This window comes from Eptesicus fuscus, chromosome 13, assembly GCF_027574615.1.
Source record: "Eptesicus fuscus isolate TK198812 chromosome 13, DD_ASM_mEF_20220401, whole genome shotgun sequence".
Lineage (NCBI taxonomy): Eukaryota > Metazoa > Chordata > Mammalia > Chiroptera > Vespertilionidae > Eptesicus > Eptesicus fuscus.
Window position 1 is genome coordinate 17,202,060 of NC_072485.1, and position 23,475 is coordinate 17,225,534.

The window sequence follows — 23,475 nt, forward strand, 5'->3', positions numbered from 1 at the left end:
CCTGGACTGTGGAGTCAAGCAGATCTGGATTCATGCTCTGAATGAACCTTGGTCTCTCCAGGTGACCTTGATCAAAACACTCAATTTGTACTAGGCAAGGTGTTTTTTAAATATTTAAAGTAGACATAAGTATAACTATCTCTTAGGGTTATTAAAATTATTAAATAGGAATAGCAATAACAACCGCAATACAAAAAAACAACAACACATTTCTAGAATTCTGGCCTTAGTACTAGGTGTACCAGTTAATAATGCGGATTTTTTTCAATAGATGGAGTTACACATATGTTGCTATATATGCGATTTGATATATATGCTATTTTGTTGTATTGACAGCAAGCTTCAAAACCTTCATATGTCAAATTTGCTGAAGGTATTAACATCATAGATATTTTTATGCTTAAAAATGTCGAATTTTGTGCCAAAAAAAGAGCATTTATGGGAAATTTTAATTCATTACTTTATTTTGAAGAAAAGCTCTGCTGAAAGTTATTGTATACTTCAGGAAGCTTATGGTGAACATGCTCCATCTCAAGATACTTGTGAATGCTGGTTTAAATGCTTTAAAAGTGATGAATTCAATGTGAAAGACAAAGAACTTCCAGGTCAATTTGAACTACATTTTGATTGTAAAATGACCAGAATGGGCCAAAAGACATGGCAAAGTAATTTTGCTTCATGATAACACACCATCACACACTTCAAAACCAGTTAAAGACACGTTAAAAGATCTTGCCTGGGAAGTATTAACCCACCCGCTGTATTCACCAGACCTTGCTCCTTCAGATTACCACTTGTTCCGATTGATGGCACATGCACTTTCTGAGCAGCACTTCAAAACATATGAAGAAGTGGAAAATTGTGTCTCTGAATGGTTTACCTCAAAACAAGAAAAATTCTATTGGGACGGTATCCACAAATTACCTAAAGATGGGGGAAATGTGTAGCTGGCGATGGACATTACTTTGAATAAAGCACTTTTGATGTTTCTGTTGAAATTGTGTTTTTTTTTATTACAAAATCCCACCATTATTAGCCAGTACTCTGGTAAGTTCTCCATTTAGTTTTTACCTTTTCACTTTCTTAAGTCTGTCAAATCCCCATCCCTGACAAAAGCATTCAAATTCTACGAATTGTCTTCATTGCTATGCTGGCAAATATTTTGTTTGAGAAACACAATATCAAAGTTCTTCCAATCCTACTATATAGCATCCCATTTCCTTTCCTTTGTACTGTGTACAGAGTGTTTACTGAGTTGGAACGTTAGCACAATTTTTATTTATAAAATAAAATATTAATGGTTATGTCACCTGCCTAGCACAAAGACAATACCATGTTGTTCTGACTGAGGAACCTGTAAATTATGCAAAAGGGTGACTGTCAGATACTCTAGATATAAAACATGTACCAACTTGTCACAAAACCTAAAACAGACAGGTAGAGACCAGCTCTACTATCACAAAGTCTCATCTGACCTCATTTCAAACAATGTTTTGAATTGAAAATGGTCTCAGACCAATAATATCCAAATTGGAATTGAGTGGTTGCATTGCAATGTAATCTTCTGCCAATCTATCATTGCAAATAAATTTGATTATTTTCTTTAAAATATTTGAATTCATTCTTGATAAGTTCAAGTTTACTGGGTAGAAGGATGTAATATGTGATGAATTATGAGGGTAGATATAGGGTAGGAAATTTACCCAAGATTAAGTAAGATCTGTATTACTTGTGTTTAAGGGAACTAGCTGTTCCCTTAAATACTTTTAGTAAATATAGCTGGAGAGTATTACTTTCTCAGGGTGTAATTTTTACCTTTGAACTGTAGGGCAGCTGCACAGAAAAAATTAGACTTTATAATGTTGCAGAGAACCAGAATAAATCAAGCAATGCTCAGAGAGCTTGGAGTCACACTTTATTCACCGCGGTGGGCTCAGAGAAAATGAATTCAAATTCTAAACAAAGCTACAAGCAGAACTTCCCTTTTTATTACAGAGCCAGCCCTATGTGCGCTTAGTGGTTATCTTGCTGCTGTCCTTGAAAACAATACAGTTCTATCCAATTAAAAATGCACCTGGCATGGCATTGAGAGTATGGGCGTATCTAGTCTCTGGCCTACAAGGTCAGACAGCTAAGTTTATCTTATTATTCAAGCAGGCTTAAGCAGGCTAGAAAGCAAATTTATTTTTTTAGAATAAGAGGCTGTCTAAAAAAATAGCAGAGAATTCCAAACAGTAGTTTTACAAAATAGGGGTTAGCCTTCTCACTACTTTTCCTCTTTTGGGGAGTGTGAGAGTCTCAAGACAGTGAAGAGAAATGTTTTTCCCTAAGGACTCCTGTGTGGGGTAGCCTCAGCAGAGTGAGGAAGCAGCTTAGCTGAGTTTTAGCTGGTCCTTGACAACCACCTCCTCAGTTCCTATAACAAAAAGAAGGGATTAAACATAGAAACAACAAAACAAAAACATCCTCATAGACAGACAATGGTATGATGATTACCAGAGGGAAACAGGGGTGGGGGGAGGCAGAAGAGGATAAAGGGAGATAAATGGTGATGGAAGGAGACTTGACTTGGGGTAGATGATGCATTGTAGAAATTGTACACATGAAACCTATATAATTTTATCAACCAGTATCACCCCAATAAATTCAATAAAAAATTAAAAAGAAAGAGCCATGGTGTCCAGGCCAAGGATGTTCCCAGGACTATCCTCACAGGCCATGCTTGGCGCTCCCACTTATCTCATTTTTCTTATTTTTCCCTATTTCCCCTCTCTGCTGAGCCTCTGCAGATCAACAAGGTGGTTGGATATTCTGCCTGGCTTTCAATATCAAATTCTCTTAATGATGATCTCTTAATTCAATCTCAGCTCTCAGATGCTGAACTAACTTTGGGCTGCAGTGGAGAGCCATGCAAAGATACCCTGTTAACATGCCCCACCAAGTTCCCCAGACCCAGGTCCAGTATTCCTATTTCTTGATGAGGGGATCTGGCATAGCTAACTTGCAATAAATCATACATATAGTGTTATGACATTAGAATATATAATATTACTTGACTCTTAAAATAAGGACAAAGTAATGCCTAGACACTTGCACCGATTCTCTGTTACCATCTTACAGTATAGGCATAAATCAGGGGGGTGGAGGGAAGACATCTGGCTTAGGGCACTATACATCCTGTGAAATCATTTGGCCTGGCCCTTCTGAGGCATTAGGGATGAGTTATTTAAATGTTTGACCAAATATAACAGTCTAATTTTCAGGCTGATAATTTTGTATAACCCATGAGTGATGTTATAAATATCCAAATGGCCCTTGGCAGAAAAAAAAAATATTCCCCACCCCTGGCAAATGCTTGAAAATCTGGATATAAAAACTGTACTCTAAAAAAACAAAAAACAAAAACTGTACTCGGTTCTGAGTATAAGCATCTTTACTACTTGAAACTGCTATGATTTTATTTGTCAACATTTACCAAACACAATTCTTCCTCTGTATGAATTTATAAGGCGTAGAAGAAAAAAAAAACCAGTCAAATGTGCATTACAGTTTTTTAATGGGTTAGCAATTCATGATGTGGAACAAAGATACCTGGAGGTGACAGCGTTCCATCTGTCTGGGTCATAAAAGACTCCTTTGTGCTGTCTAGGAGCAGCAATTGCCCACAGTTCAGGAGATAAAGGTGACAGGGTTCTAAGCTAGTAGTAGATTTGTAGTGTCTATAAGTAGCATTTCTGACTTCTGGATGCATTAAAATTTTTGTCACTGATTCAATTATTTGATACTCATTTGTGAGCATCTACATTATGTCTGGCGCTGTGGATACAAAAACATGGTGCCTGCTTTGGAGGGTCTGGGCAGCTGGAAAGTTCAAGTAGCTTGTTCTAAAATAGGGGGATGTGCACAGCAACCAGGTTTTTGGGACATGCCATGATACAGAAGATGGAAGGTTCAAAAGTAGCATAAAGGTGATATTGACTCAAGGATGAGGAATAATGACCTGGGAGCTGTTTTAGATTCAGGCTTTCAGAAGTCATATCAAAACATCTAAAACAAGTGGATCAACCCACTTATTTCAGATCCCACGGGTGATAAAGCCGAAGTTGTATAGAGAGGCTTATCTTTGTCGTTTTTTACAATTGTGCTAAGTACACTTAGTATGAAATCTAGCCTTCCAACCGTTTTTAAGTGTACAAACAGTAACTACAGGCACATGCTATACTTCAGATCTCTAGGAGAGACTTTGTGCCCCTCTCTTGGCCCCTGCAAGCACCATTATACTCTCTATTCTGTGTGTTTGACTACTCCAGGTACCTCATATAAATGGAATCTCATAGTATTTGTCCTCTGGGACTGACTTATTTCATTTAGCATAATATTCTCAAGGTTCATCTGTACTGTCACATGGCAGGATTTACTTTTTTCTTAAGGCTGAAAATACTCCATTGTATGTACATATTATATTTTCTTTATCCATTCATCCATGGATGATAGGTTGTTTCCATATCTTGGCGATTGTGGATAAAACTGTAGTGAACATAAGAGTGCAAATATCTCTTCAAGATACTGATTTCAATTCTTTTGGATAAATACCCAGACATGGGATTGTTGGATCATATGGTATTTCTATTTTTAATTTATTTGAGGAGGAGAGAGGCTTATTTTGTGAATGGACAAAAGATGACAAGTTTATGACCCAGTAATTCAAAGGCCACTTCTACAATTTATAATGCTGTATAATGCTTAGATATATGATGTTGAATAAATCTATTGGTATCTACTAGGAAGAGACAATGCAGTTTAATGGTTACTAGTAAGAGCCTGGTCTCTGGAGCCAGATTTCCTGGATTTCAATCCTGGCTATGTCTTTAGGACTTATGTGGACTGGAGCAAGTAACTCAGTTACTCTGTGCCCCAGTTTCTTTATCATCAATATAAGAGAAATACTAATGGTGCCTATTTTATGACATAGCTGTGATAATTAAATAAATTAATAAATGTAAAGCACACATATAAACACACAAATAATGTGTATGTTAAACACTGGGTACTATTCTCAGTGTTTCCTATTATTGTTTACTTAGCTTTTTGCTAATAGTACATTTTTTTAAACTTACTATAGTGTTGTAAAGGCATTATAAGACAGCTAGATATGTAGTAAAGCCAGTTGCACATCCTGTTCTTCTTGTTGAAAATTGACTCAGATATAGAATTCTGCTTTTGGCTGTGATAGTTTTGGCTGTGGGGCTGCCCTCCTGCCTTAAACAATGAAAATATATGGAACAATGATTTTTTAAAAAAATATATGGAACGATGATTTTTAAAGATTCGGTAACAGGCAGCATGGGAAACAAAAGAAGTAAGTTCTATGATTGCCTTAGTTTACTTTCTGGAGGGAGTTTCCAAAGCCACAGGACGAGAAGAAGGAAACCAAACAGCGTACATGATCTCCCCTGGTTGTGGAGATAGAGATGAGAATTCAGGGAGATCAAGAGGACTGGCATTCTCAGGACAGAATACAAGGGAGAGAGAACTGGAAAGGTAGAGCTGGAGCTCTGAACTGGAGACTGAGAGCATTTCTCTCCGTCATTAGCTAAGTACTGATCAGTGCATGCGCTTGAGGAAAAGGACCACTGTACGTGAGCAGGGGAAATTCCCAGGGCTCACAAAGGCTGGAGTAGCAGTTCATGTTCCCAACAGCCAGAGGGGAGAAATCCCATAATACATCTGATGTTGGATTAAACACTCAGAGGTATTCTACCTCAGTAAGACCCAAATAGCCTCTAGAATTAAGTCTGTTCTGGTTCTACCTAACACAGCTTAAAAGTAGACTTGAAATTTATTTGTATCCAAATAATTTTACTGGGTCCCAGAAGAAGGCTAAAAAGTATTTCAAGAAATAAAACATTTTGCATGTAATAATGTAAAATTCAATTGGTCTGCCATTCGGTAAGAATTCTCAGGTATGCAGAGAAGTAGGGAAATACAGTCCACAATGAGAAGAAAATTAAATCAATCAATCAAGATAGACTCAGTAATGATATAGATGATAGAATTTTTAGACACGGATATTAAATCAGCTATTTACAAACTATATAAAAAACATACAAACTATATAAAAAAAGGTGGAGGAGAGCATGATCATAATGAAAGATATTAAAGTTACACACACACACACAAAAAGACCAAAATCAAACTTCTAGAGATATTACATGTAATATCTGAGAAGAAAAATACACTGGGTGATATTAATTACAGATCAGACAATTCAGAAGAAAAGATTAGTGAATTTCAATTCACAGTGATAGAAATAGTCTTAAAATAAATAGAGAAGGAAAAAGGACTGAAAATAAATAGAGCATCAGAAAGCTGTGGGACAACTTGAAGTGGCCTAAGATTTATGTAACTAGAGAGCCCCAGAAAAGGAGAATTTGTGGAGTGGCAGAAAAAAAAACAAAAACAAAATCAAGTTCTTGGCAGGACTTCAGAACCGTATGCCTCTTGGGGATTTCAGGGGAGGGTCTGTGTCTGTTTCATTGCTTTTTTTTTTTTTAAGCTTATAGAGGCTTCCTGCTTTCCTTGCCCCTTCCTCACACTACTCCAACATCTTACTTCCATCATCACATCACTTACTACTAACTCCAGTTCTCCTGCCTGGCTCTTATAAGGATCCATGTTATTACATCGGCCCCACCTGAATAATCCAGAATACTCTATCTCCAGATGTTTAACTGACTCACATCTATAAAGCCCCTTTACCATGCAAGGTAACATAGTCATAGGTTCCCACTATTGAAACATGGATACCTTTGAGGGAACCAATCAATATTCCACCTACCACAAGGAGGAACCAGAAGATAAGACTGAAGAAAGCAGCATCCAGTGAGGCAGACAGTGAACAGAGGAAGTATGTTCTGTTCCAGGTGATGACGGTGCTTCAAGAGGAAGGGAGTGATCACTCTGCTAGGTTGCACTCACTGATCCATAAGATGAAGGTGAGAATTGACTGTGAGATTTAAACTAAAGAAAACCATGGCTGAGGTTGACAAGAACTATGTTTTGGACTTGGAGAATGAAAGCCTGACTGGAGTAGGTTCAGATGACAATGGAGCAGGGTCAACTTCAGGGGCTATGATCTGTACAGGTCACACAATGCCCCACTTTTACAAGAGCCCACACTTGCCTTAACACTCTGCTGGCCTGTTATGAAAGGCTTAATAATTTTGAGGAGGGGGTCTCGCCTTTTTACTTTGCACTAGGCCCAGCAAATTATATAGCTAGACCTGCAAAGGAAGAAGAGGAACTGGAGAGATGACTATGGACAATTCTTTCAAGAAATTTCATGTAAATTAGATCAGAAAAATGAAGTCAGAGGAGGAAGTGAAGTCAAAGGAGGGTTTTAAAATTTAAGATGGTAGCTTCTTAGTTTGACATACAAACTATATGTGGCAATAGAGTCAGGGCTGACCAGGGCCAATTCTCCTTATTGCAAGATGCCCCACATGTCGTTTTAGCTGAGTTCGCAGCATGATTTTACTGGAGCCCCATGTAGGAGGAGACACCTCTGTGTCCAGGGCTCACCTCCATCATTTTTTCAGAAGGTTGCTTTGTTTTCATGCAGGAAAGATAAACATCTTTATAAAATTAAACTTCAATGCATCGTCTTAATCTACTAACCTCATGCCACTCTTTTGGTTTAAGGGTTTAATTTTCCAGGCTTTGTTCTTCACAGAACCGTGTTCTTTTAGGAACCTTTGCAAATTGATTTTATCATATTTGTCTTAGCATTTTCCCAGGCATATCACTAAAACTGAGTCGGGGCCAGAATCATTCATTGCTGTCCCCAGGAAAGACACACTGTTGGTCTTTGTCCAAGCTGTAGGCATTTTCCCATCTATCATAGTCATTGGAAATGAATTCACTGTAAAAGGCTGCTAACCACACTTAAATAACCATTCAAAGGACTGTACTAAGCAGCCAAGCATATCAACTCCCCCTTCTACTAAGTAAGCAAAATGTAACACCATCCCCCGCCCATGGCTTCATGAAGTAATCTAACCTTGACCATGATAGGTTAAAACCTTTCAGAAATCCCTGCAATGAATGCCATTGAAATTGTTCACTGGAAAAGGACGTGTGCCAGTCTCTCAAAACATCTCCAACATTTATCTACAACCATTTGTCTTATGAGAAAAGGATTTTTCTTGTGTGCCATAGCTTCAACTTTGCATAATGGGTAACAATTCCTCAATGTACTTCATATTAGCAATTTCAATAACATTTATATAAACTGGTGTTATCTGATATTTGGAAATTTCAAATTTAGATAGTACTTCCATTCTTTTCCCCTTCATTGACAGAACTCACTGTAACGCCTCCTATCAATGCTTACTCAATACCTGCCTGCAGGTGACAAGGGAAGAGGGATGAAACAATGGACAGATGGACAACAGGATCGATATCTAAAACGTTGAAACACATTTTCACAGATTTACTCAGTTGTTTCTCTCTAATGATATACAGTAAGCAAGGCTAGAAAATGCAGTTCTTGAAAGCAAGGTGCTTAAGTTTTAACTAGGGAGACAGATAAGTGAACAGGAAATAACAACATATTGTGGTGGCATGTAATAAAAGCTTGAGTCTTTGGGACACTTCCTTTCCTCCTCAGGTGTCCTTAATCTTGAGTCTTCTCATGGTGCTCAGATTTCTCTCCTTGGTTAAGTTTCTCTCACTTATTTTTTCCACCCTTCCCACTCTCCCATCAACACTTGCCATTTTTTTCCTTTAGAGTCCTGCTTTATTTAAATTCTAAATTGATGAAAAAAACACACCATTAATATATAAGTGAATAGGTTAATTTTCCTAGACAACACTGTTAAAATTTTTACAGTTAATTATGAATCTTAAAAGACATTTCCCCCTCAAGGGCTGTACCTTGGTTGCGGGCACTCCCCTGTGGGGGGTGTGCAGGAGGCAGCTGGTCGATGTTTCTATCTCTATCCCTTTCCCTTCCTCTCTGTAAAAAATCATAAAATAATTAAAAAAAAAAAAAAAGAGTGACAACTTGAAACATTTTGCTAAGCAACTGTGGACCCCTTCAAAAACTTATAGTCATATAGGGGCAATTACTATCTGAATTGGGGAATATAAAATTTATAATAATTCCTTCATTTATATAAAATTTCTAAGTTTCAAGAGTGTTTTCAGGTACATTTTATGATTTAATATTCACTTCAAGCCTATAACATTTGGGTGGGAACAGGTGGGTGGAGATAGAAGAAGACATAGAGGAGATAGTGATGGAATAAAAACCTTTTATCCTTTTCACTTTACAGATGAGGAAACAGAGGTCCAGGCAGAGTTATACAGCTAGTAAATGATAGAATCTCAATTGGTATCTACTTGTGACTTTCAAACCCAATGTTTTTACAAGACCATTTTTTTGCCTCCCATTCCAAAAACCAAGTTTCTGAAAGTGCTGAGCCATATATTTTATTTGGAAGGGAGGAAGGAAGGAAGGAAAAAAGGGAAGGAAGGAAAGAAGAAAGGAAGGGAAGAAGGAAGGAAGGGAGAAAGGAAGGAAAGAAAAAAGGGAAGGAAGGAAGGAAAAAGGGAAGGAAGGAAAGAAGGAAAGGAGGGAGGGAGGGAGGAAGAAAGAGGAGAGAAAGGGAAGAGGAAAGAAAGAAAGGAAAGAAGGAATGAAGATAGGAAGGTAATATAAGTAAGGATAGCAATTATGATACTGGTGGGAGTTGAGTCAGGAAACTGAGTGTGGTACCCAAGAGGGGCTTTATGTTTCTTTAATACATTATTGCATTTCACAGCAGCAAGTCAAAAGTAAGATACTCCAGTATATTAAAATGGATGATGAAGTACAGAATTTTCTTTGTCAAACTGAAGCTTGAATTAATACACCAGAAAAGCAACAGCTGGAGAGGCCTCTGTAGTTTCATAAATCTAAGTTCTCTAAGGCTATATGGCATATTTAGCAGATGACTAAGTAACTACCGCCTGTACAAAATATTCACTTTATGCTGTTTTTTTTTATTTTGATCAAGGTAGACTAGCTTTAGCTCTGAAAGATAAAATTAACGGGATGTGGGTTTAATATATTATTGATATTTATAAAAAGAAAATATCAGAGGTAGAAAAATTCAGTGATTTGGATATTAATCTATAAGGAAGCTCTTTTTTTATAAAACCAGCCAACACTAGTATTTCTCCTTTCTTGTTTTTCATATTAATTATTGAATCTACATTATGGACTTCAGCATTTTGCTTATAGTTTCTTATGTTAATCTTATTTCTCTTTTAGATATTTACCTTGATATTAATATGTCAAATGCTTTTTTTGAATGCCTGATAATATATAAAAGAATAGTACATAAAAAAATTTAGAAGTACTTATTTTAATGAAAATGAATTGAAAATTTTACCAAAAGAACAACTTCCTTCAAGAGAAAAGTCAAATGAAATCTCGTATATTGCTCTTTTTCTTCCATATGGAGAGAATTTCAAATAAAGCTATCCACAAGGGTTGTCTTCAATGATCTGATCTTATTCATAACACACTGCATACAATGAAACCTCTTTAAACTAATATTACTATTCCAAATAATTAAAAAGAGAAAAGATGCTATCCTTAGTTAATTTTCCCTATTGTAAAAATCATTGCTAATTTAAATCTACTTAAGTCTAAATTTGTCTTGTTTTCTATTTTGATGAATTTCCATCAGTATATATTGTTGAAATATGTTTTGGGGATGGTCAGAACTCTGCCAAGCCAATATACTTGAGCCAAATTGTCTTTTTCCTCAAATGGCATATTGTCTTTAAAATAAGTTACAACATGTGGACTAGTTATTGTATTTCATAGTGATAAGGAAACTAGTGACTTGAATGGTCATATATCCTTCTAAAAGATGAAAATTTAGTCAATCATATTTAATCATTTTGCTGGTTCCTTAAATGTATGGAAAAAACTCACTCTTGGAAAGTAATACTTCATTGCTTGAACATTTACATTTTTTCTTACATCTGTTGGAAATAGAAGCTTAAAAGGAAATGTATCAACTGGGATTTAATTTAATTCTAAATCCCAGTTGATAAATATATAAATATTTCAAGCAGAAACTTGGAACCAATGAAAGGAATAGTTGGGTTTGTCCAAAAAAATCTGAAATAATGGACTCATTTATTTTTTTCAATATTGTTTTGTCAAATAACTATTTATCATAGTTTTGCTTTCAAGATATTTTGTTTTTCTGTCCTAAGAGAAAGAAAAATGCCATTCTGTACAATGCACCTAATAGATTATACAAGCATAAAATGTAAACAATGTTAGCATTTCTCCATTTTAGGCAACATCCTTCTAAGACTAATTTATCTTGTGAGTTGAAGGGTACATTAATTTTAAACAAGTGAGAGTTCTATTCTAAGTATAAAAACCGTGTTATAAATTTAAAAATTATTTGCTACTTGAACATTTAAAAAAATCAAACTTCTGATTAGTTTTAGCTCAGTGGACCAAGAGATAAGAGCTATAGGTTTCTGCCCTAGTTCTCCACACCTGTGGTGTGACATGATGACAGTGTGACCTGGTTTTCTAATTTCACTAAGATGTGGAGCCCCTTTCTGTGCCTATGATCATGACATCACAGTTCCACTCTTCACTTCCAGTTTGTCTTCATTGTGAGTAGTCAATGCTCTTTCAAGATAGCCCTCAAGCCCTAGCCGGTTTGGCTCAGTGGATAGAGCATTGGCCTGTGGAATGAAAAGTCCCAGGTTTGATTCCGGTCAAGGGCACATACCTGGGTTGCGGGCTCTATCCCCATTGGGGGACATGCAGGAGGCAGCTGATCAATGTTTCTCTGTCATCATTGATGTTTCTATCCCTCTCACCCTCTCCCTTCCTCTCTGAAATTGATAAAAACATACATTAAAAAAAAGAAAAGACAGCCCTCAAATTCAACCGAAACTATCAGACTACATAAAGGGTATCTTAAATAAACATGACTTATAGGTTACAGTAAAAAACATATTACTGACTTCTCTCATTATTTAAACTGCTGAATAAACATCAAGGCGAATTTGTCCTTGCTCTTGGGTGAAATCATTGTCTCAAGCTGGCCTCATACTGTTCTGGAAGTTGTAGTGGTGTCGGTAACCTTGGTAAAGAGTTCAGGGGTCAGGAAACTATGTTGTGCTCTGGCACCTTACTTAGACATGTAGCTTCTAGTGTATCCTGGTTTCTTGGTGGAAACCTTGATGTTAACATGCTATTTCACTGCTTTACTACAGCTATCAAGATTGATAAAGGTGAAAGGGATAGAGAATGTGTTTGAAGAAATAATAGCAGAAAACTTCCCTAACCTGGTAAAAGAAAAAGTCAACACAAGTTCAGGAGACACAGAGAACCCCAAGCAAGAAGAACTCAAACAGACCCATGTCCAGACACATCATAATTAAAATGCCAAAAATTAAAGACAAAGAGAGAATCTTAAAGGCAGCAAGAGAAAGACAAACTGTTACCTATAAAGGAGCTCTCATAAGGCAGACACCTGATTTCTCATCAGAAATTCTATAGGCCAGAAGGGAATGACATGAAGTACTCAAGGTAATGGAAAGCAAGGATCTGAAACCACGATTACTATATCCAGCAAGGCTATCATTCAAAATAGATGGTGAAATAGCTTCCTAGACAAAAAACGGTCAAAGGAGTACATCACCACCAAGCCAGCATTACAAGGAATGCTAAAGGGACTGCTATAATGAGAAGAAGAAATAAAGAGAGAAACCTAGCATACAGAATTAAAATGGCTATAAACAAGTACATATAAACAATAACCTTAAATGTAAATGGATTAAATGCTCCTATCAAAAGACATAGGGTAGCTGAATGGATAAAAAAAACATGACCCAACTATATGCTGTCTACAAGAGACCCACCTCAGAACAAAAGACACACACAGGATGAGAGTGAAGGGATGGAAAAAAATTTTCCATGCAAATGGAAAGGAAAAATAAAGCTGGAGAAGCAATAGTCATATCCAACAAATTAGACTTTAAAATGAAAGACATCACAAGAGATAACAAAGATCACTACATAATACTAAAGAGGTCAATCCAACAAAAGGATATAACCTTGGAAAACATATATGAACCCAATATAGGAGCACCTAAATATATAAAAAACTTCTAGAGAACTTTAATGGAGAAATTGACAGTAATACAGTCAAAGTAGGGGACTTTCACCCCCTCCCCTCCGTGACTTCACGAGATAGATCTTCCAGACAAAAACTTAACAAGGAAACAGTGACTCTAAAGGTCACCCTGGATCAGATGGATTTAATTGACATTTATAGAACATTTCACCCCAAAGCTGCAGAATATACAACCTTCTCAATTGCACATGGGTCATTCATAAAGATAGACCACATGTTAGGACACAAAACAAATCTCTACAAGTTCAAGAAGATTGAAATCATATCAAGCATCTTCTCAGATCACAGTGGAATGAAATTAGAAATCAACTACAGTAAAAACACACCAGAACATTCAAACACATGGAGGCTAAATAGCATGTTGTTAAACAATGAATGGGTTACCAACGAGATCAAGAAAGAAATTTAAAACTTCCTGGAAACAAATAAAAATGAACACACAACAACCCCAAATCTCTGGGGCACAGCAAAAGCAGTCCTGAGAGGGAAGTTCATAGCACTACAGGCATACCTCAAAAAACAAGAAAAATCAACAATAAACTAATTAACCCTACAACTTAAAGAACTAGAAAAAGAACAAGGAAAGTCCAGAGTAAGTAGAAGGAAGGAAATAATAAAGATTAGAGCAGAAATAAATGACATAGAGACTAAAAAAACAATACCAAAAAATCAATGCAACCAAGAGATTGTTCTTTGAAATGATAAACAAAATTGATGAACCATTAGCCAGATTCATCAAGAAACAAAGAGAGAGGACCCAAATAAATAAAATCAGAAATGAAAATGGTAGTAGGTATCCTAAGGGTCAAATAGTACAGCCTCCCCATTCACCCAAGCTTGGGACTCCAGGTATGCCCCAGTCCTGTGTAAGCTGTGTACAACCTCCTATTGTAGTTGAGCCTTAATTGTTGGTGGCAGGTCAATGGGAGGGATTTGCCCCAAGGTCCATTGACTGCAAGGACTGGCTGTGACCACCATGGAGGATCATCTGTGCAGGGGTCCACCCCACATAGCAGGACTTACTTTAGTGGGGCTCTGGTGCCTGCTGAGTCCACCACCCTTTAAGTATGTTGCTTGTGCAGGTGGCTAGGTAGTGCTTTGACGTGGTCTGAAGCTGTCTACCAGATGAACTGGCGCTGGGGTCTCCCAGGAGGTGCAGGTCAAGGTCAACTGCTAACCTTGCTCTGCCCAGGGCCACTTAGCATACGCTACAAAGCAATCTGCAGATTGCTGCTACTTGTGTTGGGCTTGGAGGTGCCCAGGAAAGGTCAAACTGCAAACCAAGCCTGTTTTAGCTAAAGGCAGGCCTGGGGTCACTTAGTGAGAGTGACAGGGAACACCAAGATCAGCTGCTGCTTGTTTGAGAGATTTTAGAAAAGTCTGAAGCATGAACCAAGACTGGCTGTTTGCATGAAAAAGCTTCATAAAACATCTTGGGTGGGCCCACAAGTCAAAGAGGCAGCGTCTCAGAGAATCACCAGGGCAAGGTTAACAGTGAAACCCAGGTTGATGGAGACTAAGAAATTGCATCCCCTGTCAGCTCTGTTGGGGGAGGCTCAGCAATGAAACAATGGCCTCTTCTGAAACTTCTGTCTTGGAAAAGGTGGCCACTCCAGCTCTCAATCTGATGCCAGACCCTTCAGTTCCTCCACATATGTCTCTGGTGCCTTTCGAGCTGCTTCCCCAGTGTTGGAATAAAGGGAATGAGTCCAAATAAGTCCATATGCAGACCCTTGAAGAGGAACTGCCTGGGACTCCAGCAGCCCTTCATCTCACTCAGCCACAATCCCTGTTGGGTTTTACAGCCAGAAGTTATAGGGGCTACTCCTCCTGGCATTGGAACACTGGGATGAAGGGGGCCTGGTGTGGGACTGGCACTCCTCACTCCTCAGGGGGCACCTCCATAGCCAATATAACCCTCCTGATTTTTATCCACCATGTGGGGCCAGCCTGTTCTGTTTTCAATTCTCTTATCAGTCTTGTTGTGACTTCTTTTCATCCTTAGTTGTAGGACTTCCCTTCAGCTAGATTTCAGGTGCTTCTGAATGATTGTTGTTCTGTAGTTTAGTTGTTTCACAATTTGGGAGACAGCATCTTCTAGACTAAATATGTAAGTAATAAATAATTAGCATATCCTAAGCCAAGTGTTTTTGAGCAGTGCTTCTCAAAGTTTAATTAAATATTTGTTAAAATGTAAATTCTAATTTAGTAGGTATAGGGTGGGTCCTGAGAGTCAGCATTTAAACAAGCCCCCATGTGGTACCAACATTGCTGGTCCATGTGGATCACATTTTCCATTAGCAAAGTTTTTTACTAGGTACAGTGCTCTTTCCATTACGTTATACACTTCTCACTCCTCTTCCATGGCTACCAACATTGGTAGCAAATATTTTATCACTTAAATATATCATGTTCTGTGTGCATTATTTTTTTTTCTATTTTCTTATATTACTCTTCAAAAAAGTACCTGGTAAAGTTTTTTGGATGAGTAAACAAACTATATTGTAAGAAACTGAAGGGCATAGTCTATGTCATATGAGCATTTGACTTCTCAAATAGCTAGGAAAAAAGAATATATTGAATCTGAAAATTTCTAAAAACTCAGTAAAAAATGAATCACTTTGGCTATCCAGAGAACACAACTGGTATCTACCGTACACTATAGTGAAGAAATTGGATGGAATTCAGGGAAATACAAAAAGAGTCCTGGTCTGAGAAGATGCTGGGATTTGAGGCAGAAGACAACTCTTAAGCCAAACAGAAGGCAACTGTAAGTCAAACTCAAGATTCATGAGGCAGCCCTAGCCGGTTTGGCTCAGTGGATAGAGCATCGGCCTGTGGACTGAAAGGTCCTGGGTTTGATTCTGGTCAAGGGCACGTACCTGGGTTGCAGGTTCCTCCCTGGCCAGGCCAGGGCCCTGGTTGGGACTCATGCAGGAGGCAACCAATCTATGAGTTTCTCTCACATCAATATTTCTCTCTGTCTTTCCCTCTCTTCTACTCTCTCTAGAAATCAATGGGAAAATATCTTTGGGTGAAGATTAAATATATATATATATATATATATATATATTTTTATTATTATATTTTTTTTTTTTTTTTTTTCATGAGACACATGATGCTGGAACTCTTTCATCATGCACATGCTATAGTTTATCACCTTTATCAATCTTTTCTTAAAAAAATAATTCTTTATTGCTGAAAGTATTACATATATCCTCCTTTTTCCTCCATTCACTCCCTCCAGCCAGCATCTCACCCACTGCCCTCGGCCTTCACCACCCTATTGTCTGTGTCCATGGGTTATGCATATATGCATACAAGGTCTTTGGTTGATTGCTTCCCACCCAACCACCCTCCCCCACCTTCCCTTTGAGATTCTGCACTCTATTCCATGCTTCCATGTCTCTGGACCCACTCTAGTTGGGATATAGTGGGTACAATTGATATATAGAGAACATCTACTTCTTTCCCTGGCCGGTGTGGATCAGTTGGTTGAGCATTTTCCCATGCACCCAGAGGTCACCAGTTCAATTCCCAGCCAGAGCACACGCCTGGGTTTCGGGCTCTATACCCAGTAGGCAGTATGCAGGAGGCAGCTGATTGATGGTTTTCTTCTCTCATCAATGTTTCTCTCTCTCTCCCTCTTCCTTCTTCTTCTTCTCTTTCTCTCTCAAATCAATAAAAACATATTTTTTAAAAAGAACTGAACTTATTTTTTTTTAATTACCTTCATTGTTGAAAATATTATGGATGTCCCTTTTATATTTTCCCTTTGACTCCTTCTACTCCACCCCTGCCCCCGCCCCCAGGCTTCACCACATTATTGTCTGTGTCCATGGGTTATGCATATATGAATATAATTATTTAGTTAATCTCTTCTCATTCACCCACCTCTGCCTTTCCTCTGAGATTGGACAGTCTGTTCCATGTTTCTATGTCTCTGGATCTATTTTGTTCATTAGTTTATTTTGTTCTTTAGATTTTACATGAGAGTGAGATCATGTGATACTTGTCTTTCTCTGACTGTCTTATTTTGCTTAGCATAATATTCTCCAGGTCTCTCCATGCTGTCTCAAAGGGTCAGATAGCCTTCTTTTTTACTGCTACATAGTATTTCATGATGTAAATGTACCACAACTTTTTTATCCACTCACCTACCGATGGACGCTTGCACTGTTTCCAGATTTTAACTATTGTAAATTGTGCTGCTGTGAACATAGAGATGTATACATTCTTTCTGATTGGTGTTTCAGGTTTCTTCGGATATATTCCTAGAAATGGGATCACTGGGTCAAATGGCAGAACTCTACTTCTTAAAATTAAAAAAATAAATTAAGTACATGCACTCATCATTCTTATTCATTCCTCACCCCAACAATATTCATTATAGGAAAATATTGGCTTACAAATTGCTTTATTATCTAAAAGTTATTCACTGTTTATAACTCAAAAGGAAATGAATACATCTCCTTTGCCTCTGACTCTATGACATTTATGTTATCCAATTATTATGGCATAGAGAACAATTATGTTTGATATAATACAATGCATTTGATTGGAGTGACATTATTAGAAGCTGTCTATTTTTGTTAGGTCACCGGCAATTTTTTGAATGCCACTGAGAGGTAAGGGCTAGTGAATTGGATTACTCATATTTGGAAAAATATCGAAGGACATACTTACTATTTTATATTCCTTAAGAGAAGTATTTACTTAATCTAAATGTTATACAATGACTTTCATAATTGCTTCCAAGATTTTTTCTCCCCTTGGAATGTGAGATTTTACAACTATGTTCATTAATAATAATGTTTTGCAGTTCCATGGCACCCTTTTGTCTGAGAATCTCAGTGTTTACTTAGTACAATCTTCATCATGTCTTCTGGGAGATGTGAATCTGTGATGTTTTCTTTTCTGCTTCTTACTTTTTAAATATAAAAGGTGCATTAATTCAAACTACCACTTTTTGTCCAGCATTGCATTTGTGTGGCAAATAAAAGGAGGGTCTCATTTGGCTATTGCTCCTGAAGGGAAGGTATTAGTAAGCATGCAAAAGCATTTCACAGACTTTTTGCAAGTAAAATTCACTCCTTTACTTTTTTATATTTATTTAATATTTTTCACATTAGAGATGAAGCCAAGTAACTATGAACTCCACATGTACACATTCTACAAGATAAGGGAATGATAAAATTTTAGGCTAAGATGAAATACAGCCATAGATAGTTTTCAGAACCACAGGTTGTCTAGATTCCTTGTATTAGTAATCTATTGCTGCATAACAGACTGCCACAAACACAGGGCCTTAAAACTATACACATCTATTATATCATAGTTTCTGTAGGTTCAAAGTCTGGGCACAGATTAACCAAGTTCTCTTTTTACGATCTCAAAAAACTGCAAAACAACAAAAAACGTTACCTGTGCTGTGTTCACATCTGGAGCCTGACTGGGGAAGAATTCACTTGCAAGCTTATTCGGGTCATCAGCAAATTCATTCTCTTTGGTTATAGGATGGAAGACCTCAGCTTATTGCTAGCTGTTGCATGGAGACAACTTTCAGATACTAGAGACCAAATGGGCCTTCCAACATGGCCACTTCTTCAAAGTTAGCCGAGGAGACAGGGTCTCTAGAGTAGATCTGCTAACAAGAAGCAGCTTATAAACGTAACACGAACATGGGAGTAAAATCCCTTCACCTTTGCCATTTCCTACTAGACAGAAGCAAGTGACAGGTTTTGCCTCCACTCAAGGGAAGGCACTAGGAGGTGGAGATCATAAGGGCCATCCTAGAGTCTGACCCTACTCCTCAACCTATACATTGAATGAGATTAGGGAAATCTGCATATAATGAAAAAGCCAAGTTAACAACAATTAAAGAAAAACAGAATTTTATTTCTCTTTCATATAAAAAGAAGAAGGTAAATCCAGAGGAAGGCATGTCATGACTAATATGGTAGATCCTTCTGTGTACCTGAGGCTATACACTCTCTCTTTTCATTCTGTGTAATGTTTAGTATGTTTTTCAGTCACAGCTTCTAGTCTCATGGTCACCTCATGGTCCAATATGGCTGTTAATAATTACAGCAATCTCCAATAGGAAGGAGGAATGGTAGACAGAATAATAGTTCAACACCCAAAGCAGCTCCCATAGCCTTCCTGGATAGTCACAGAACAGGCCATCAGTTTGCCAAATCTTACATATAGCCAAGGGCTACATACAACTTACTTACACATAGCTGAGGGAAAGGCTGAGAAATATAGTTTTTAACTGGAGCTATTTTTGACCCAAATAAAATCCAGGCTCTTTTACTAAATAAGGACAGATTAGTCATCAGGTGGTAACTTACTGTTTCTGTCATGCTGGCATTGAGGGCTCTTTACAAGCTTGTCCTGACTAAATGTTGAAGTTCATGTCCAATACTGACCTCATATGGAAACCACACACCTAGGCTTGCCTCCAGTCACCTCTAAACAGAAAATACGTTGATAGCTGTGCTGGTCCAGGAGTCTTTACCGTGGAAAGTTCTATATGCTGATTTCCTTATTCTTGCCAGAGTTCCTTCATTGGTAACGTACCAGTAATCAACTAACAGTATTTGAGCTGTTCCTTTAAAAAATATATATATAGTTGATTTCAGAGAGGAAGAGAGACATAGAAACATCAGTTACGAGAGAAAATCACTGATTGGCATCTTCCTGCATGCCCCCTACTAGGGATCTAGCCCACAACATGGACATGCGCCCTGGCTGGGAATCGAACCATGACCTCCTGGTTCATAGGTTGATGTTCAACCACTGAGTCAAGCCGGCCAGGCAAGCTGTACCTTGTTTTGACTAACTTCACCATTCATCTCCAAAACTCTTGGGTCAGACTCCTGGCCCAGTGCCTACTTCCCTTGTACTTGGTGATTTATTGCCTGCTCTGGAATCCCCATCACTGTGTGCTGGCTCCATTTCAGGATACATAGATCACCTCTTTTTGAATCTTTGATGCCAGGTCCTTTTTTGGGCAGGTCCTGTTCTCTGTCCCCATGCTCCTAGTTACCATACTGTCTATCACCTATAGTTGGAGCTGACCCCAGTGCCTTCCAGTTCTAATTGTCTAGTTTACATTTTATCTTCCCATAGACTCAGTCTACCACTCTTATAGCAATTATCCAGGTCATGCCAGAGGTCAAACAGCTGGCAAAAGAAGTCTGACTGCATAATAGGGACTTGGTAAATATTCAAACTTCATTTGAAGTTTAATGAATCTGTATTATGGGAGAAAGTTTGTTAATTGTACTGATGCTAACCTTCCTCTCATACTCAATTTATGCTATTTTCTTATCAAAGAATATTCTAGTACAAGTCCAAGACCATTTAGGTCCCACATAATGGTTTTGAGACTTTGTCAATGCCGAAAGTAATTTGGGTGGGAATCACAATCAGTGGTGAAATATTTGGGGGAATTTTCAGGGCTTTGAGCCCCTGATGACATGGCTACTGAGGTTGGGATTGTCAGGAAGGGAAGGTAGATCAGAAATCTGCTGAGCTGCCTGGGGCTTCTGCTGCCACCTTCACATTTGCCATTGTCTCCTAAAATCTCCCTCCTCTCACACTTGCTAGAGATCATACACATGTTTTATTTCCCTGAAATCATACTTTTTATTAGATGGTTGCCTTAGCCTATCCCACTCTCCATCTTTCTGCCTTAATGTCTGGCCTACACTGACCTATAGGTTCCTAATATGAAGTTGTAAATATACTGGCCAACATTCTCACCCTCTTCACTCAAAACAATCAGGACATCACAATCTGTTTTTATTCATACTACTGACATTCATGAAACCTTTCTTTGTGAAGACACTCTTCTTGGTGTTGCAATACAGGCCCAAACAAGAGAATGTCCTTAATTTCACATCATTTATAATCTAGAGAAAGACACAGAGAGTGAACAAGCAAATCAAGAACAAACACAAAAAAAATCAAGTAATGATAAATGCATTTTAGGGAATTAAAATAAGCTATTGTATTAGTGAGTGACTTAGGTTCAATTATTAAGAAAGGCCTCTAAAGAATTAAAATACCATATATACTAGGTATTATTTATAATAGCCAAGATATGGAAACAATCTAAGTGTCCATGGATAGATAAATAAAGAAAATGTGGTACATATACAATGGCCCATTATTCAGACTTTAAAAAGAAGGTTATCCTGCCAAATATGACAACATAATGCTAGATGAAATAGGCCAGACAGAAAGAAAAATACTTTTTATCATTTATATGTGGAATCTTAAAAACAAAAAGTTAAACTCGCAGAAACAGAATAGAATGGTGGTTTCCAGGGACTGTGTGAGGGAAGGAGTGGAACTAGAAAGAGGTTGGTCAAAGGGTACAAACTTTCAGCTATAAATTGAATAAGTTCTTAGGATCTAATATATAGTATGGTGACCACAGTTAATAATACTGTATTGTATACTTGAAATTTGCTGAGAGGAGATCATAAGCATTTTTACCAAAAAAATAGGCACCCATGTGAGGTGATGGATGTGTTAATTATCTTTGTTGTATGTAAATCAAATTGTCATATTATGCACTTTAAACATATTATAACTTATTTTTCAATTATACCTCAATAAAAATTAAATTTAAAAATAAAATAATATATGCTGGGATCTAAAAAAATACTTACCCCTAGAGAATTGATAGCTTAATATTTAATACCTCCATACAATATGCTGCCACCAAAACTAATGATCATGTATGTATGGGTTAAGAAGAACTGCAGGTATGTTTTAGTTTGTGTGTAATTTACACAGAAAAATGTTTATAATAACCAAGTAGTGAGGTTAAGGATGATCTTTAAAATTCTGCTCTTCATGTGTTTTCTGGAATTTTTTGCAGCGTGTAAGATTTTTCTCACTTATATGTGGAATCTAATGCACACAATACACTGATGATAAAATAGAACCAGAGGCATGGAAACATGAGGAAAATAAAGAAAAGAAAAACACTAGAAGTACTTAATAAAATAAAGAAAATGGAATACAGACAGGCTGCCTCCATGCATCTCCCCTCTGCAGACAGAGGTTGAGGCACTTCATTATGAAGAAGCTGCTTCTCTTATTAACCCTTTTTTGGGGGGCAACAGGATTAAGTATTACAAAAGATAGATTTATTAAAAGTCTGTCTGAACAAAGATGAAGCCATGTGAAGCTTACAGTTGCAGGGAAATTGAACTTTAGACAAGCTAATGAGAGGAGAAAGAAACAAGCCACTGAAAATGTCTGCTTGTCACCGAGCTATAAATTCTTTCCCCAATTACTTCTCTTCTGCCAGTTTGCGGTGTGAACTGATGCTTTGCCCAAGAGACCTTCCCTGTTTAATGGATTGTGGTGAAGCAACAAGTCACCCATGCAGAAGCATTTGTGTTTCCAAAGAGGAGGATTGCAGGTTCAAAAACAATATGAAGTCATACCCTGCTGATCTCTTTTTTATGTATGTACACCTATTATAAGTATGTTTAGTTGACTAAACAAAGTTATTTATTATGAAGACATAATACTCCATGCTGATCCCAAAAGAGGAAATCTGATAAATTATTATATGGTCACATTTACCTTATTTTTGTTTCATTATACTCCTGGATAATTCATATTAGGTCTAGAACTGCCATCAGTATGTATTGAAGTATAGTACACATTGTACTAAAATAAAAATTTTTAATTCTTTCAATAAGCACAGATATTTGTTTCTATGTGTGTTAGATCTACTTACTGCTTGAAGTTGGATTCAAATGCCTTAGACTAAAAATATCCCTTAGAAATCACCTTGTCTAACCCTGGTTCCAGTAGTGGCAGAGTAGTTTATCTCAGGAACTTGAGAGTCACAAAAACTGTAGAAATTGTAAATGACCCTTAAAGAGGAAAACCACACTGGATGGGATACACTTCAATAGGATATTTTCTCTGAGGGAACTCTTTTTTTTTTAAATTTCTTTATTGATTAAGGTATCACATATTTGTCCTTGTCCCCCCATTCCCATCCCACGCCCCTCCCCAAACATGCCCCCACCCCCCTGTTGTCCTTAACCGCCGGTTAGGCTCTAATGCCTGCACACAAGTCCTTTGGTTGATCTCCCCCTTTACCTCCACCCTTCCCTACCCTCCCCCCGAGGCCCGATAGTCTGATCCATGCCTCCTTGTCTCCGGGTCTGTTCTTGTTCATCAGTCTATGTTGTTCATCATTTCCCCTAGATGA